The sequence below is a fragment of the Nanorana parkeri genome, unplaced genomic scaffold (assembly GCF_000935625.1).
Source record: "Nanorana parkeri isolate BGI_ZX_2015 unplaced genomic scaffold, ASM93562v1 scaffold42, whole genome shotgun sequence".
Classification (NCBI taxonomy): domain Eukaryota; kingdom Metazoa; phylum Chordata; class Amphibia; order Anura; family Dicroglossidae; genus Nanorana; species Nanorana parkeri.
This window is the reverse complement of record NW_017306310.1, coordinates 652,134-657,230: the sequence shown is the minus strand read 5'-3', so window position 1 is coordinate 657,230 and position 5,097 is coordinate 652,134. Positions and strand designations below refer to the sequence as shown.

General features: G+C 39.8%; 1 protein-coding gene across 1 annotated transcript in view; it reads left to right on the top strand.

Moving 5' to 3' along the window:
- ZNF710 (zinc finger protein 710) overlaps positions 1 to 5,097 on the top strand; it is a 79,828-nt gene that overhangs the window by 16,058 nt on the left and 58,673 nt on the right. The window contains exon 2 of the mRNA XM_018571653.1: positions 3,754 to 3,815. The gene's annotated coding sequence lies outside the window, so the exon portion shown is untranslated. The remainder of the gene's footprint in view (positions 1 to 3,753; positions 3,816 to 5,097) is intronic.

Genomic DNA, 5,097 nt, shown 5'->3' with positions numbered 1-5,097 from the left:
CCCCCCCCCCCCTTCACTGCAGTGGTCTAAGGTCCTGTGAGTCAACATGTTCTATACACAGTGTATAGGATGTGAGGATGCCAAGGGACATACCATCGCTGCAGCAGAGGAGACAGGCTTTAGGGACCGGACTAGCAGCCAGCTGGCTTCGAGGTTTGGGTGAGCATAACTTTTTTGTTGTTGTTAGCGCTTAGACAAAAATGAGCACTTAACCCTTTGTAGTGCGGGGGTAGGCCCACTAGGGTTAAAAAAGCAGAAAAAAAGTTCTGCTTTAAACTCTGACGCTCACTTATGTCAGCCACTGCAGCAGACATACAATTATTATTGGAGCATCATATGTGGCAAATCACAAATAAGTGTATTGAAGTGACCATATGCCGTATGTTGTATTTCAGCATGTGAAGCCCCATTCATTGTGGCAAGAACCTAGGAATTCTTCCAGCAGGAATCCCAGATGGGTCCGTAGTCCGTACAGATGTGACTGCTGTACCGGTTCAAGTTAATGACAGGCTGATATCAGCAGTCCACATGTAATCATACATGAACTTAATAATCGGCCAACTAATCGATTATGAAAATAATCGTTAGCTGCAGCCCTACATGGAACCATTACCTGTGGTTGGGGATAGATGATTGTCCCTGGACACATTAGTGCCTGTGTTGTGGTCCAGTGCGTTCTGCAAAAATACTGCAAGCACTGTTTTTGCACAACGCACTGAACCCGGAAAGCAAGCACTAATGTTCCTGCTTTCCCAGAGCGGGCCAGCGCAATGCGGGTGGGGGGCGTGGCTGCGGTGCCATTGACATCAATGCACTGCCACGCCCCTTCCTCCCCCTGAATGCAGGGAGCCGGCCAGCTTGCATTCCAGTGCGTTCCAGAGGCCGAACGCACTGGAACGCAGAGTTTATGGTGTGAACCGGCCCTTAGTGTCAGTCATAGAAATAAGAGGGTTGTTGGCCTTGGCATGATGTGACCTCTCCCCATCATGTGTATCTGTAAATTTTTCCATACACAGAAATTCTGAAACCAATCAAGCTTTCCCGTTCATTCCAGTGTATAGGGGAAGTGGGAGAAATACATTGGTGTCTGTAGCATATGTAACGTGAAACAATAGTGATTTGGGTAAGGTTTTCTATCCTGTCCAATCGCTATCTTCATTGAGAAGTGTTGAGTAGTGGTGTCTGTGGGTACTTATAGACCTTGCAGTATGAGAAGACACATATACCACGGGATATTTTTTTTCAGGGGAGGAGATGGAAATAATCATTCTAATTTTATGCTATTCTAGTAATTAGTGCTGATGTAACATTAAGAGCTCAACTCTTACAAATACTGGTTGCTAACACTGTCATGAGAGAATCATGGAGACTGCCATTGCTGATTATTCCTCCTGAAAATGCATGTTGCTTCAATGCTTCCTGAGTCAATGACTTGGAACAATTCTAGAGAAAGGAATTCTGACGCTTTTTTACAGCATACTTGTTTTGGACCTGTGAAGCCAGATGCAACCAGACAACAAGCATTTTTAGAAAGAAGCCAGCATTAGCTGCTCCTCTATACCTTCCATGACTGAGTCACTTTAGGAGAATCTGTCACCAAAACGTGCTTGGGCATGCTATTTGTTCATTAACTAGAAGTCCCTCAACATCCAGATTAATATGACAATGTAACATTGACTTTGGAAGTTCCAACACTGATCAGTAAAGCCTGGTCTGTCTTCATTGTCCCCTTTTCTTGGGTAAGGGGATGTGAAATAAGGCTATCTTTAGGAGAGTCTGTCTTGCACAAGTTGCTGGACTCATGGCTGTAGAGCTGGAGGACTTTAGCTTGACTGCCAGTGATGTCACCAATCATATACACTCTCAATGTCAATTTATAGCCATACAGCCAGACCTTTACAGAATCCATCCTTGGCAGTGAAAGGCAAAAAACTTTACTGAGGTCTTAGTTGCAAAATTAACATCATACAAAAAAAAAAAGATCATGAAACCCACCGGTGGTTTTGTAGACACAAAGGTCCCCTTTCTCAAGGTGACAGATGAAAAAGAAGACATTTGTGTCCAATAACATCAGTGTTTTTTTAGGTTTGTTTTTGTTTGTATGATGTTAATTTTGCAACTAAGACCTCAGTAAAGCTTTTGGGTTTCTTGGAGGGAGTACACAAAAATATGTAGCCTATCACACTGCAATCCACCGTAATATAGTGCAATATAGCACCATATAGAAACCAGCTCCTCCTACACAGATTTTCAGCTCACCCTAAACTACTCCAACACACACTGATAAATGAGTAAATAAATATGCAGCGCTCGTAACCTTAAATCATAATAGTAATTAGTAGAAAAATAGTTGATCAGACAAATCAATAAATAGTGAACCAAAATGTGACCTGAATAAAGGATTAAATATATATGTATTCCATAACGCACTCAAAAATAAGTGAACAATGTTATATACTCCTTGTTATATTGATAGTGCAAACTTGATATCAAATACAAATTGATAAATAGTAATTCATAGAACTTATATGTATATGAAATATATAAAGTGCAAAAGTAGTTCAATAAATAGTCAATAAAGTGCAAATGTTATATTGCTGTATTGTATAGGTAAAAAGTCCCAAAGTGCTTGATAGTAGTTGTAAAAGATCGCCTCGTGCCACACATTTATCCCCTAAGAGCGCACACTCACCACATAAAGATGGTTGTAAGCTCACAGCCAAAGGGCTCAGTTGTATGTTAGCAGGCTGCCCAGTGCTTTCTTTGTATGTTTCCACAACGATATCCCATAGGAGATGAGGTCCCCGCAATTATAAGAAAAGATAGCCTCTCATTGCATAGTAAATCGAGATAAGTTTATTGAAATAGACTTTAGAAAACTCACATCAATCGTGAGCAACGACCAGCCGGTAAAATCGAGAGACAAACAGCCTGCACTTCCGCACCAGTGTAGCGTATCTGACTGATTATTATGATTTAAGGTTACGAGCGCTGCATATTATTGGACTTAGTGTCTAGGTTGCAGCAGCTTTAAATATTTAATTTTTAATATATATAATTTATTCACTAATTGGATTGGAAGCGCCGATTTGATATTTTACACTAACACACTGATAAATGGGTTACTGGAAACCCACCTTTTTATAGTGAGGAGGCTGGCACAGAACAAAGTCCCCATCATCGGGTCTTTTAAGTCAGTTGACCCAAGTTTAAAGGTCAGGCAGTCCATTATGCTTACAAAGAATTCAATTTGACCAATTTCCACATGAAATAGTTGGGACCGCAAATGTCAAACTCCCTGACCAGCACCAGAAATGAACGCTGACCTGTTTATATGGGAGATATCTGTAGCCACATTAACAAAGGAGTATGACTCCTATGAGTATAATTATTATAACAAGGTAAGGCTCAATCTGAAAATGTTGGTGATGGGCTAGGATGATCCTTCTAGAAAACAGCTGTTTTGACTGGTGGGCTCACAAAACATACGTTTACTGCTCATTTAGTTTTTAGAGAAGTCATTAAACAGATGATTCCATACATTATACTATATCTGCAGGGATGATGAATACAATATGCATCCATTTTATAACCTCAAAACGCCCTAATTGACTGTTTGAGGTATACCTCTAATAAAATGACTTGCCCCATAACCAGATACTCCATATGGTGATTAAACATTCTTTTCCATTAGTAGAGAACTGTATAGACTACAAACATTTTAATGCAATATGTCATTTTTTTCCCCTCTAGACGAATCGGTTGTGAAAACGTGACAACAGTTGGTTCCTGAAGTCAACAATCCATGTTAATCAGTAAGTATGATTTCTGTATTGTTCATAGAGATGCAAAGCTCCAGATATCTCACTGGTCATCCAAGGGTTACACTGGCTGCGGGAATTAAGATGTTGGATCATTTGGTAACTAACTATTCTTTTCTCATTCTCCGTAGCAAAAAAAATAAGATCATTCAACCTCTGTAGCTTTTTATGTATTAGAATAAGGAATGTTACATTGAACAATTGTACATTTTTATTCTTACGGGGCACATGAAATAATGGGCAGGTCATATGTTGGAAAGTTGTATGATGAGGTGTTCTCTCTACCCGTTTGCCATATGGTACATGTGAAATGCAGTACATATGAGCATATCCCTGTAGGTGTAAGTTGCCCCTTGTATATTCCAGCAGATGTGTTGCCTATAACAGCTAGTCAGGGGATTCCTAGTCCTTTTATCACCGACTCTACAAAAGTAACATATTAAAATGTATTTTCACCTTTGTAGTCAAATTGGAGAAACCGCCACAAAATATTTATTTGTTCCCATTCACACAGCAAAGTGCCTAGAGTTTTACTTTAATACAAACAAATAATTGACAACATCACTACAGTTGTCCTTTTAAAGCTAAATTCCAGGCACACAATGAAATACACAGAGGAAATGTATACATGTGAGATGTTTTCTCTGCCGCAGTTCGATTTATATTTCCAGGTCTTCCCCCAGTCCCAATCTCTCCTCCTATCAGCATATTCCTTATTACTATATGAGCACACCACCACACTGCTACCAGTCTGAGTTCTGCTGTGCATTGAACTGCAAGAGGCTGATACTGGGTCAAATTTAGGTAATTTCAATACAAGCATGTAAAAAAAAGTAATAATGATGTATTAATGAATACAGAGCTGCGTGTGTTTTGTGCCCTTTATATCTGCAAACAAAGGGCTGCTTTCAATGGAAAGGAAGAGAAGTAAAATTGTTTTTCAGTACTGTGTTTATATTAAATCCAAAGGTTATTCAACAAAGCCCACTGACCACTTTTTGTGCTGCCTAAGATCCATGCAGGAGAGTTTTTAAAACATTACACTGTGATGTATGCAGGATGAAATCTGTTTGATTAAATTGTTAGTGCAAGAGAATCTGTCAGTTTGCCCATTAAGAGTGCTCCTTCACCGTTCCATTTGTCTGCAAGACACTAGACTAGAAATACCTGGTACTTCCAGGTATAGGAGAGAATATGTGACCTTCTCCGCTTACTCCCAGGATGCAGCACTCATATCTGAGCTGTGGGAAAGAAGAAGGTCAAATAAAAATGGAAT